This window comes from Tamandua tetradactyla, chromosome 4, assembly GCF_023851605.1.
Source record: "Tamandua tetradactyla isolate mTamTet1 chromosome 4, mTamTet1.pri, whole genome shotgun sequence".
Classification (NCBI taxonomy): domain Eukaryota; kingdom Metazoa; phylum Chordata; class Mammalia; order Pilosa; family Myrmecophagidae; genus Tamandua; species Tamandua tetradactyla.
This window is the reverse complement of record NC_135330.1, coordinates 98,395,434-98,409,811: the sequence shown is the minus strand read 5'-3', so window position 1 is coordinate 98,409,811 and position 14,378 is coordinate 98,395,434. Positions and strand designations below refer to the sequence as shown.

At 34.7% G+C, this 14,378-nt stretch overlaps 1 pseudogene; it reads right to left on the bottom strand.

Moving 5' to 3' along the window:
* Nucleotides 1–12,295: 12,295 nt before the first annotated feature.
* LOC143680437 (GTP cyclohydrolase 1 pseudogene) lies at nt 12,296–12,956 on the bottom strand (annotated as a pseudogene).
* Between the last annotated feature and the right edge of the window lie 1,422 nt (nt 12,957–14,378).

Below are 14,378 nucleotides of genomic sequence, written 5' to 3'. Positions count from 1 at the left end.
CTGCACACCTCCAAAGGTATGGCTTTGCTGCTTTCAGAGAAAGACACAGTCAGTAGTTAAAGTGACAGGGCAAACTTTATTAAAACTTCTGAGACAGAGGAGAAAAGAAGTAAAGCAAGCAACTCTAACATAGAAGTAGCTATACTTTCTAAAGTGCACAAGATGGAAGGGAAATGGGAAACTGGAAAATTACTGAGAGCCTTTGGGGAAGATCTAAGAGGGAAGGGAAAAGTGGAACTGGAAAATTACCAGTGGAGTCTGGGGAACTTCAGAGTGGGTCTTACTTATAGAAGAGAGTCAGACAGTTGTGCAGCCCTTATGAGAATAATATAAGAGCTCAGGATGGAGTCAGATCTCCACACAGGTATTGTCTAACATTAAGGAAGTCCACATTCAAGTTTAGAAAAGACTTGTGTGCAAATTTTGGACAAATATCAGGGCCAAGCAGAGTCTCTTGCAAAGATATGTACTGCTTTTCCTCAGTTCACACTCTGAACACCACCATTTTTACTGGCATTTGGAAGGCAAACATATTCTGGAATATGTTGAAACAGTATTCATAGACTGTGGTGAAATAAACTGGGGAGGTAATTGCCCTCATTTAGCCTCTACTCCCTCAAGGACCTGAATTCCTACCCTGTCTCATTCTCAGTATCTACCATTGCACCTTACCTGGGAGAAGAAGGGCTCAAGATCCAACCACAAGGAAATCATTTAAGGGTAGACAAAACAAAGCCCACTAGAAGGAGGATTTCCCTTTACCTAGGAGATTGTTGAATATTAGGAACCCCAATAATAACAACTAGTTTCATCATTCATCCCTTTGCCTTTCACTCAAATTTTCTTTCATCTTTTCCCACCCCTTTACAAGCTATTCTACTCCCCCTCATTGGACCCTTAATTATTTATCTATTAATTTCCCTCCTAGCCCTTGTTTTTTTTTGGAGAATTCAGCATCTTCGGGTTTTGGAGCCTCTTTGGCATTGGAACCATTTGGTGGTTTTAAGTTTCTGAAAAATAAACTTAATAAGTAAAATTTTATATGGCCCTACATATTTTTAGGGTTTTTGGAAACACTGTTGGTGGGGGGTTGCCTTATTGCAGCAGTTTGCAATATCTGGTTGAAGCTTCCATAAGAGTAACCTCCAGAATAACCTCTCAAAATGATATGAAATCTCTTAGCCATTGAAACTCTATTTCTTTTCCTCCTTTTTGTCAGTTTATCCATGATGTCAGGGCCAGTTTCATCCTTGGTGCTTATGTCTCCCAGTGTTAGGGCCAGTTATGCTTTGTGATTTCAGGGCCATTTATGTTTTATGATGCTAGTGCCAGGCTTATTCTTCTGGAAATTATGTCCCATGTTGAGGGGAAGTTCAGAGTTTGGCTTAGAAAGTGACCATATTTCAGTGACAACAAAGATTTTCTGGAGATGGCTCCTAGGCACTAACTCTAAGTAAGTTTAGTTTATTATTATAGAAATAAGTTTTATAAGCCTCATAATTGGGGTCTTGCCTACTTGGGGAATTCCTAATAGTTTTATTTTTCCCAGTTCCTCAAGGGAATTCACAGATACTTTTTATTTTCTGCCTTAAATATTCTGAAATGCAGAATATAGAATATTAACTTGTATAAAATATTAAGATTTTGTTCCTTATTTCAGGTTGCATGTTAAATAAAATTGAATTATGTTGTTTAATTCACTAGACAGATTAAATTAGATAGTGCACATTTTAGACAAGATAAACACTTTCTATCTTACATAATATTTAAAACTTTAAAATATAGATACTAGTATTTTTTACCTTTTATATTGATTTACCTTGTTTAACTAGATTAGTTTCATCACAACTTTAATTGGAGTTTGATCTCTTCTAGTTTTTTAACCATTGCTGTATGGACCCATGCTAAAATTTAGAGCTGGGGACTTAAATTTGGGTTTTAGATGTTTCTGTATAATATCTGTGTCTGTGTAACTTTAAAGCTCCAGGGAATTATTGGGCTATACAAAGAGTAAAACATTCCAGAATTTAAAGACAACTGTCAAAGCTTACAATCTGAGTTTCAATTTTTATAAGTATATTTAAATGAAGCTTTTTCAGAAACAAAAACCTGAGACAGTTGTTTTATAACAAAAAATCACAGGAGAGGTCTTGCTCTATCACCACTTTCACATTTACCAGAGTTATACCATTTAACAGATAAAATATATATATTTGTTCAATCTTTCTTTTAAAGTTGAGCACACACACTTTTAGAGAAGTATTAGAGCAAAGCAGTGCAACTGATAATCTGGCTGTCTCCATGATCTACAGCTTCCTCAAAACAACTAAAACCATGATTAACAACACTATACCATTGTTTAACATCATACAGATTAGCATCAGGATATAACATTGACAGTGAGAATATTGTCCAATGTTTAGGAATTTATATAATGTCTAAATATATAAATATTTACTTATTTAAATTTAATTAGTAACAAGATAGAAAATTCCTTTTAACAATTGTGATATTTACCATATACCTTTTATGCAATAAGTTAAGTTATTTTAGCATCTTACTTATACAAAGTGAAAGAAGAAATTATTTGTAAAGGTTTTCCCCTAACAGTGAGAAAACCTGCCTTCTGAAATAAAGGATAATGTTAACATAAACATTAATAAGGATATTATTCTGATGCAAAATATTCTTGACACAGTACTTGGATATTTAAGAAAAATTATTTTTTAAAATACTTCATATTAAAAGCATATTAACCATCCATGTTAATAGAACATAGAGAATTTAACTTCAGTTTTATATGAATATTCAGCTTGATACAAAAGTTTTGCTTTTTTTGAAATATACAAAAAATAGACATACTAAGTTTTGGTTAGTACTGATTATGACAGAAGGTATTTTCATAAATTCCTTCTTTATACTTCTCTACAATTATTTAGAATTTATAATAAAAAATGACATTAACAAATAAAATATCTTTCTTTAACTTTTTTATTTTCTGTATTCATTTCACTTATAGTTTTTATTTATCTAGACTGAATATAATTAGATATAAATTTGATAATAAATTTAAATAGCTTTTGAACTTGCATATTTTTTAATAGCAGTATTCATGAAAGGGAAAGAGAGAGAAGTATTACAAAATAATGAAGGAAGGGAATAAATTTATGCTTGAGCTTAGAACATAATCAGGTATCTATATACCTCATATTTAGAGCACATAAATGATTATAATATATTTTAAATTTCTCAGTTCAATTTAGCTTAAATGTTATTTTCTTATTTAAAAGTCTTGCATCTGTCATTTCTATGAGGATTTAGATTATTTTTTATCTCTCTGTTTTTTAAATTCTTCAAGCATTTTTATCCCTTTATTGTGATTGTTTTATACCATGCTCTGGTTCAAGTATATTTTAATTAGAATATAAACTGCTTTAAACCAAGAATTAGTTTTTTTCTATTTATGACAGCATTTATTAACAGAAATATTCTGATTGATATAAATAAATCTAATATAAATTCAGCTTCTTTCACATACTGAGGTAAAAATGTCCAAGTAATCAACAGCCAGATTCTTTGAAATTTAATAAAGTTATTTAAAAATCCATTTTTAAATAAGCTTCATCATTTAATAATTAATATTAATAATTAAAATTATTAACATAACAGCTAATAAACATGCATTAAATACTTAACAAACCAAATATATTAGCTAATAATTAAACAGATATGAAACACTTATCACTCTAATTTAGGAGTGATTGGAGTATTCCTTAGCATTAAGGGAGTTTTATGAAGGGTAGAAGGCTTGGAAGTATTTTTATGAAGGAGATGAAGTGATAAAGTAGCACAGAGAAGACTGAGATTTTTTTAATTAATTTTTAATTTTTTAAAAAATATACAACAAACACAAACATTCTTAACTTATGGTCATTCTGTTCTACATATATAATCAGTAATTTACAATATCATCATGTAGTTGCATATTCATCATGATCGTTTTTAGAACATTGTATCAATTCAGAAAAAGAAATAATAAGACAAAAGAAAAAAATCCATGCATACCATACCTTTCTATCCCTTTCATTGATCACTAACCTTTCTATCTAAATTTATTTTAACATTTGTTCCCATTATTTATTTTTATTCTGTATGTTTTACTCATCTGTTTATAAGGTAGATAAAAGGAGCATCAGACCCAAGGTTTTCACAATCACACAGTCACATTGTGAAAGCTATATCATTATACGATCATCTTCAAGAAACATGGCTACTAGAACACAGCTCTACATTTTCAGGCAGTTCCCTTCAGCCTCTCCATTACATCTTGATTAACAAGGTAGTATCTATTTAATGCATAAGAACAACATCCAGGATAACCTCTCAACTCTGTTTGGAATCCGTCAGCCATTGACACATTATTCTGTCTCATTTCACTCTTCTCCCTTTTGGTTGAGAATGTTTTCTCAATCCTTTGATGCTGAGTCTCAGCTCATTGTAAGATTTCTGTCCCACATTGCCAGGAAGGTCCATACCCCTGGGAGTCATGTTCCACATAGACAGGGGGAGAGCAATAATTTTGCTTGCTGTGTTGAGTGGAGAGAGAGAGGCCACATCTGAGCAACAAAAGAGGCTCTCTTGGGGATGACTCTTAGGCCTAATTTTAAGTAGGCTTGATCTAGCCTTTGTGGGGTTAACTTGGGGTTTCATAACAAACCCCAAGATTGGGGACTCATTTTATTGCTCTGGTTGTCTGCACTGCTTGTGAGAATATCAAGAATTGAGAGTATGAGGCTGCAGGTCATTTTGCCATTGCACTGAATGAAATTAATACTTTTAGTGAGGGGCTTGCTGATCGAGAGTGCCATCCTGTGGCCAACATTTTTGTTGTTCTAAAGGATATTGTGGCCAAGACAAATTGCAGAAAAATAAATTTCTCTCATTTTATTTTTTTTTTTTGATTGGAGTCTAAATTTCAATTAAAATGAAGGGATTGCTACGTACTAGTGATTTTGCTTGAAAGAGGCTTATGGAGATCTGCTCATGGAGACTTATATTTTGCTCCCTTTGTAGCTAATGGTTACCAGCTCCAATGAAGGTTTACAGTCTTCCTGGGGACTTTTATCTAGGGATGTGCTGACTCTTGTTGGAGATCTGTGCATAGGTGGCTTATGGACATCTGCTCATCGAGACTTATGTTTATTGGATCCCTTCAAGGCTAATGGTTATTAGCTTCTTTGGTGGCCTATGGGCAGGTATAGGTTTAAGTGAAAATGCCCACATCCTTGATCCAATAACAACAAAAAAGCAGGCATCCCTGGTTTGTTGTCAGGGACCAGGAGAGTATATGCAGTATTTCCCTCAAGGCATTCTCCAGGTTACTTTGAGTGCTGTATGGGGAAAAATGCCCTTGGAGCTGGCAATTTTTGTCTGAGATCAGATTTTTTGGCCAGGTATGCTAAGGTGGGCTAAGGTGTCACTGGGATGCTGGGCAAAACTCTCAAGGGGAGGATCTGGGCAGGAAGGCATCACTTACCTAAAGTTGAATTAGTTATACGTGTTTGAGTGCCATGGAGGTGAACTGGCATAATGTTTTGATGGTCTGAGCTGGTGAAGTAAAGCTATCAATTGCATGGAACCCTGACAACTGCGATGGTTCAGGGAGCATAGTGACTGGGAGGCTGTTCCCATCGCCCTGAGGGGCCAGAAACTCAAATCTCAGTCTAACCTCCATTCTGGGGTTTCAGGACCATTATATTAAGGCAAAGATCATTAAAGATTCTGCACAAGACAGTGAGGCAAAGCATATCAGAGTTATTGAGGGGATAAAGTAGGGAGAGAGCAGTGGGAGAGCAGGCAGGTGAGAGCCAGTGAAACCTGCCAGCAAAAGGAAAGAAAAATGGCTCTGGTTCTTTGTTTTGGGAGCTGTGTTTTAAAGGTAAAGTGACACCAGGAGGGTAGGGTGACTATTAGGTGGTATGTTGTCCCTTGATTGGATGGGGGCTTGTTGATTTAAGGTTTGATCGATTACTGAGGTATTGACGCATTATTCTCCTTTGATGTGCAGCTGCATGTATCAGGCAGGGTGAGACACTGGTAGGGGAGGGTGTTATCAGCAGAAACAGATCATGACCATATTTCTCATTGTTTGGGATGTCTTCATTCACCTAGAGGATACAACACCAGCTAGTATAGCAATTGATTCATATCTGGATCCTTGGACCTGCCAAAGTCACTGAGGAAGGAGACTGAGGGTGCTCTGCATCAAGAATTCCCTTTGCTTTTAGAATTCTTTTCCTGAGAACTAACATATATCATCAAACATTTCAAGATTTTGTTGCCAAAAAAGTGAATATCTGTATAATTATATTTTGACTTTATTTCTTTAGTCATGAGTGAGAATACTTGAAATGTTTATAGGTCACTTGTTTGTGAGTGATTTGTTTTCCTGTGAACTGCCTCTTGAAAACATCACATATTTTATATCTATTTCTAGTTGATCAAAAAGCACTTAGACTTCCAAATGTCATCTGGAATTTTACTAAATAGTGTCATTATTCTTTCAATTTTGTAAGTAGTGTCTCTTTGAATATAGATTTCTTTTAATAGGCCATCAGATTTATTCATTTTGTTTCAAAGCTTCTGATAATTGCAACTTGCCTGTTGAGAAATATCAAAATCAATATGATCAGAAATTTTAAAAAAACTATCTTGTTTTGTTATAGTAGTTGTATGTTTTCACAGTCATTTTTTTCTGTACCATACTAAAATATCAAAATAGGATTAACAATTAAAATTAAGTATCAGTGTGTGAGAAGGAGCCAAACATGATGAATTGTAATCTTTTACATGAATGATTTTCTATTCCAATCATTGTTGGAGAATCACCTCCATAGATACTTTAATAGTTTTACTAAGACATTTAGTACTTTGCAGGTTTCTTTCTGGTTATTAACCATTTGATTTATCTGTTGCCTCCCTGTCAACTTTCTTTTCTCTCCTTTTTCCCCCGCTGATACTGCATTCTTACTTATTAAAGTTTTGTTTTCAGTATCTACAGCTTCCTCTTTATTAATAGTATTTCACCCTTTCCACTCAGACCAAAAGGCAAAATCAATACTGACACAGACATAAAAAGGAACAAAAGTTAAATAATGTTTTGTCCTGATATAATGAAGAACCCAGACATGTTATAACTCAAAATCAAGTCAACAACTCAAATTTACATGGATAGATGCATGTTGAGATGACCTGCAAATGGAGCAAAGCAGGTTTTTCCACCATGGGGAAGGAAGACAATTAAAGCTCTAGCAGATAGGGCTAAATTGCCTACAAACTACAGAGGAGGGAAAATAGCTGACACCCAAAGAATAGTCTAGAATCTGATCAGCAGAAAGGTGTGCCATATAAGGGGGTGCATAAGTTTCATTGGAAATATTTTTTCTATATTACTTATAATAGTTTTGCTCTTTTGGAGCATGTACAGACAAATAGAAATGAATATATATATTAATTTTCCCTTTTGAAAAGAATAAGAACCACTTTGCCCCTCTCTTTCTTTCTTAGAAAATTTTAAAAACTTGTCATTTTAAATCCTCTTTCTGTACTTTTGAGATATATGTATATCACTTCAAAAGCTAAATAATATTTTTGCCAATTTTAAAACCCAGAAACTTATTGATCACAATGACTTGAGTGCCAATTCTTTGAAATGTAAACCATGAAAGAAGTTAGCACCCTTATCTCCCCTTTCCATGGAGTTTAATTTTGATGTCTTGTTTCAAGTTGTAACTAGCTACCTGCCAGAGATATGAGAGGTTTATTTCTTTGAATAAAAACAATTTATAAAAACAAGGACCTGTCCATCCAAGTTTCAGGGAAATTTATCAGGAATGTTGGGCAATGAATGGTGTTGTCAAAGTAAGCTTTCTTATTTGAGTTCTAGTTATTATTTATCTTTTGAATATGGATGTGATAGGCTGGATGTGATTAGCCATCTAAAAAATGAATATCTGATAATTATGCTTTCTATGCAATTTCCCTAGCAGGTTGCCTGTGATGTACTGCATTCTGGTTTAAAGCTTGTTCAATAATACAAAAGTATTTCTTTCTTTTCTACCTTTATGTTATCAGACAAAGGTAGTGGACTCTTTACCTGATGCACTCAATGGGCAATTCCTGAGACACTGGGGTTTCAAAGACAGAAAGAGCTTATTATTAGGCATGAAGTAGGAGAGTAGTTGGCATATCCCCCCAAAAGATGTATCCCTGAGTTTAGGGCATTCAAGGTTTCATGGATTTGAGCAAGGGGAGATGAGCTCATTACAATTTCCAACAGCAATTTCTAAGTGGGTAAGGAGGCAGTGTTATTATTATCATTTCAAAAGGAGAACTTAGAAAGGAAGGGAGACTGATTTTCATTTCAATACTAAAGGTGTAAACTTAAAGGAAAGGAAATAGTTAACTTTCAAATAGCAAAATCTAGCCAACACAATTTACAAATGCAAGGGGCTGGAGCTAGTTAATGACTGACTTCAAAATCATCATTAACATTAGCATTTGGGCCTTTACCTTGTAAGTTGTATTAAGAAAATGACCAGAAAAAGGAAAACTCTTCTCTGACAATCACAAAGGCACAAGATAAGGGCTTTTACAATCATTCAGATACCAGGGCAGCTGAATTATAGTTTAAGGATTTCAGGTATCCACCTTCTGTCTACTCCAATATACCAGAAAGCAAAAAGGAAAATCTATATAATGATTCAATGATCAAAATCATCCTTAAAGCCTAGTTTCTCAGTTACATCTGTGAACAGGTTGTCTGGGTTGGGAAAAGATTTTTTTTTTTAGTTAAATTTCCCTAACAGTTGCTTCATATATAGCAATCATGCTTAGGAGTTTACCTGTATTTAGTCATTGAATACTTAAGAAATAAAATAATGTGAGTGATGTTATCATATTTATTTTTGTAAATTAAAACTTTAATGTTCCAAGGTTTTTTGTTTGTTTTTGTTTTGTTTTTTCATCATCAATCACCATAGCCTAGGGGGTGTGAAAAATAATAATCAGCTAGACCCAAGTGCCATGTCTCCCTGTAACTAGAGAGACAGGATGTTGTGATTGGCAGCTCTGTCAAACCACATGGAATCACCAAATAAAAGTCTGATGGATAAACAAAACTGATGTTACCACTTCCCCAGACTGTGTGGTCATCTAACAAACAAGGACACTTGGAATATTTCCTTGGAATAAGGAAATCTGTAATTTTTCTAAATTTAAAGGTCTTGGGATTTTCTTTTAAGGGGAAAGACACAGAGACTTAAATATCCAGTCACTGGGGGAGTGGGAATTTGACTGATGATATTTTGGTGATAGCATCCTGAACACTAATATTTTACACATATGACTTACATTAAGCTTTGCCCAGGTCTTGTCTTAGTATAATGCTGCATCCTGAACACTAATATTTTACACATACGACTTACATTAAGCTTTGACCAGGTCTTGTCTTAGTATAATGCTGTGCCCTCAAAAATTAAAAAGAATGATAGTATTTCTCCAACTAGGCAAATGTTAGGTTTTTTTAATCCAGACTAATGCCTCCCTCTTCCCATCAATGACACTTTCCACTGAATCTTGTAAATATTCCTCAATATGGAAATTTGTAAATGTGAAAAAAATTGGCCATAAATACATTTTCTACCATCCTTAGTCAATGAAATATCTAACTTGATAGTTGTCAAGCTATTTTTATTATTGCCACCTAAAGGAGCTGATTTTTTCAGTCACAGCACTTCAATAATTTAAATAGAACCAACTTCAGGTACATACATACACATACATAAAATTCAAACAATTTAACTGAATGACACATTTAAATGTATCACATTCTTAAAAATCCCCCCAAACTGACTCAATATATGAAAAAGTTAGTTTGACAAATTATAGACCACAGTGAAATAGTAAGGGTAATTACTTTGCATTTACTAGTAAGACAACAGTCTGTGGACTTTTATGAAAAGACTTCTAGACAATGTTAGAACAAAGATTGTTTTTAAAAAGTACAAATGATCTCAAAGATATGACTCTACAGCTAACAATTTCTTTGACCCTCTAAGTACCCCAGTTTTTACTTTAAAATGCTAAGCATGAGCTTAGTGCTTAGAATTCTACCTCTAAATGTCTAAATGTGAGGCAAGATCATGATTATGCCAGACAAGATTGAAAAAGGAATTCAAAAATCCACTAACACTATTCTTTAGAAAATCCAAGTACAGAAAAACTAGGAAATATTATAAATCAGGAATAATTAAAACACAAAGTACCTCTGCCATCTCACTGCATCATAAACCAAATAGTATGAAAGTGTCAGAGATAAGACTTATATAGGACAACAAACCTTAAATCAATAATTGTTAGTTATTCTCAAGGTAATAGGATAAACTTGCAAACCATGATGTCAAACAAATAAGAGATTTCTCTAGGGAATTACTGTATATTGGGGTGAGGGTTGCTTTGTTTTAATTTGACCTACAGTGCCACAGTGATGGAAGTTTTAAGATGTTTATTAATAAGGCAACACCTTCCTGGACTAAGATACCTATGTCATCTGTACAGAGTTTACATTAAAAAAAAAACTCACATAGACCATGTGGAAAACTAGTCATAGGCTTCCTGTTGTATTTTCACAGATATCAACAATAAGCTTTGATTAAAACACTGGACATCTCATAAAGTAGTCGCCATAGTTACTTCATCCTTCATTCTCTCATGTTCGTGGAAGTGATGGTTCTCAGACCCAGCAATGATGTACACTTAAAAAATTTCTGGAAGAACTGAGGAAAATATTGGTAAGACCAAAAAAGAAAGCTTTGAAATGTGTAAATGGAACAGACAAACTAAGCTGCCAAGAAATTCCTAAAAGTAAAACTCTGAGGACTAGTTATTTGCAGTGTCTATATGAATTCTTATAAAATAATGCTCTTTTAAAAAGGCAAATGTGCCTATACCCAAAAGGTATGACATTCTCATCAAGGCATTGATGCTTTAATGTCTAAAACCCTGTATATTGACATGAGAATAAACTTGTAAGCAACTCCAGAAATTAATTTCCTGTACTTGGATTTAAAAAGAATAGAAGGTAGAAATGTGCCTTTTTAACCTACAGTTAAATCTGAAGCACAGATACCTCATTATCTCCCATTAGTGACTAAAATTAAGAGTTGATATTTAAAATATAAATTTGCAAAAAGTGAAGTATCATTGTTGGCTTAAACACGACTAAAATAGAATGTATTGGACTTAGAGTTCAAAAAGTAATGTTTTATATTATGTATATAATATAAATTACTTTGTATATAAATTAAAGTACTTTCAGTAATACACCATTTTTGTTTGAGGAGGTAAAAATAGTATATGTAGCTGTTGCATGAAAGACAATGTGATATTTGTGACCACTTAACTTATGGGCTTGGATTTGCAGACAACACAGACTTCAGTCATATAATAAAAATAATTTATTAGGAAAATAATTAAAAGGTTGTTAAAAAATAAGACATAGTTGCATCACCAGGCAGGATAGCACCAACACCTGAAACAAAGATCCTCCTTTCCTCTCAGATAAGATTTCTTCCCTCTTCCCCTCCTACTCCTTCTTTTTCTTCCCTCTAACTGCTTGCATACAGTTTATAAGGTATCTTTACACAATAGTGACCAAATTCCAATGACCTTACATGACCGGGCCCAGCTTGGTTCTCTGGGAACTGGCTACGGGTGGAGAGGAGTTCCTTGGGACCTAGATAATTTTATTAAAGTACATCTCCTTCTGGGAGCCAGTCATCACAGTTGGAGTGCACTTCAACAAGTTATGTTGGCAATGGCAACATCAGTTGAGCAGAACAGACTCTACCAATTTACCTTTCCCTTACAGTACCATAGGTCGTCCCTATTCCCAGCACTCTTGATTCAAATTGCCATACAATTCCAACAAAATGCATTTAATTTCCCCTTTCCATCACACTAAGGTTATTTGAATGGCAATAGTTTTCTGTATATAATTTACACTATTGGCAGGTCACTTTAATGTCACCACTAAAAGGTGGGAATAATAAAATACAAGGTTCACACTGTTATAAATTATTTATATTTTGACTTGCTTTAAGTAACTCTTAAGCAAAATCAGTGACAAAGAGTAAAGTTCACATCTGTAACAATTGAAAATACAGTGTACAAACCATTAAGACCAAACAATGCTACTGGTAGAATTATCTGCAAACCACATAGCAGGCTCAGCCATTCAGTTCCTAATGAGAGTTAGAAACTCCTTCTGAGTCTTCAGTTTTTCCCAGAGCACACCCAACATCATGCTGGTCCAAGTTTTGCTGTACATTTTCAGTACTCTTTGCATTATCATACACATGTGTATTGATTGAACCACCATACCAAGTCCAGCAGGTATCAAGTCTTCTGCAATTGCTACAGCAATTTGTTTTGTAATATGCTCTTGAGCTTGCAATCTTCTATTATAGATTTCTACAATTCTTGCAATCTTGCTAAGGCCAAGGACTAGTTTGCTAAGAAGATAACTAATATGGATCTTTCCAACAAATGGATGATATTCCACATGGAAAACATATCTATGTCTTTCACAATCACCATCTTATCATGATCTTCCTCAAATACAGTATGTAAGAATACTGGAGATGGTTTTATGGTAGCCCTTGTTGAAGAACTACATGGCCTTACCTGACCTCCAGGGCATGTGAGCAGCATTGGCCACTGGGGATCCTCACCTGATGAGCACAGGAGCTATGAGTAGGTGGCCATCAGGTTAGGGAGGTTCAGATTTTATCCCTTTTGCCACTGGACCTCTGGCCCTTCCAGCCATCCTTGGGCTGGGCACTCTTGGTCTCAAGCCATGATGGCTTCTCCATTGACCAGCTCAGCCCAGGCCCCATGGCTCCCACTAGGGGAGCCCTTTACTGCACCAGGGACCCTGAGGCTTCTTTGCTGGTGCTCCCACTGTGTTCTTCTCCAGTGCCTGAGAGGGACACTGAAGCCCTTCTGCAATTACAATTGAACTTCCCCTGTGACCATGAGTAAAGGACTGCTTTGGATTCAGCCTGGGAAACAAAACCAGCAGAGTGCAGCAGTGGACTCAAGAAGTCTTACATTTTTTGTAAAATGGTCTTTTTTTGTTGTTGTTAAAATGGAAAGTAATTTTCTCTGTACACCAAATAGATTGCAAGCACTGTCATGATAAATGTGTAGGAATATGTAGATCAACCTAAAACAGCAATTCAGGTTAAATGAAGTTAAATGTCTATAAATGTTATGGCAATATAATCCAAAGAAGAATTTTTTCTTCAGTTAAGTTAATTATATGCTTCAGTAAAATAAAGGTGGTAATGGATTAAAGCAAAAGTTAGCTTGTGTTAATTTTCTTTAAAAATAAATTTTCAGCTGTATTAATCTTTGCCAGTTAAATGCTGTGAATAAAATTTTCAAATAAATGCAAAAAGAGAGAAAGGAATTGCTTACCATTTTGTTTGAATAGTCTAAACACTGCAGACAAACTATTAAGACAACTGATGTGGGACAAAAGTGTAGAACTGAATACGAGTCTCAAGTTGTGCTAAATGTTCATCAATATTCCAGCATATTTTTTTCCATGATGTGGTCTAATGCCAAACTAGATCCCAATTTATTAAAGAAACACATGGAATACTGTCCCTTTTTTGCTTGTTTTTTTAAAGGTCAGGTATACTTCCATATACAAAGGCTGGTTTTCTGAGGAGCAGTTTACAGGAAGTAGTCTGGGGTAAGCCAGGTAACATGAGGCTTTCTGCAGCAAGGTACTATTTCAAAATGAAGGAAGGAATATTCTAGAGTGCCATCTAATTCCACGATAGTAATCTGGTTACCACATGGTAATGATAATTGAATGCACTGAAATAGTAACCACACTCTGATCATGACACCAATCACATTCTGCCATTAAAAGTTGACAAGCATGAGAAACCAGTGTGAGATCACTGACATGGTTAAATGTCTCAGAAATGTCTTGTTCAAATGTGTGGTCAGCACCACATGAAAAAATACTCCACCCACCAGATTATCTTGGTCTGACCATAACAAATCGCACATTAGGCTATCACATAGAACTTCTTATAAACCAACCATGGCTCTTATATGATCAATTATATCTATGGATGGAGAGAGGTCACCATAGAGGAAGAATATCTATTCATCTACTCAAGCTGCAAGTAGAAAACAATCAAACACATCTGAGAAATATTTCCAAACATTAACATTTTCATACATTCGTAGACATCATTAATCTTAAAAGCCATATATTGAGTAATTTGTTGGCATCCGTT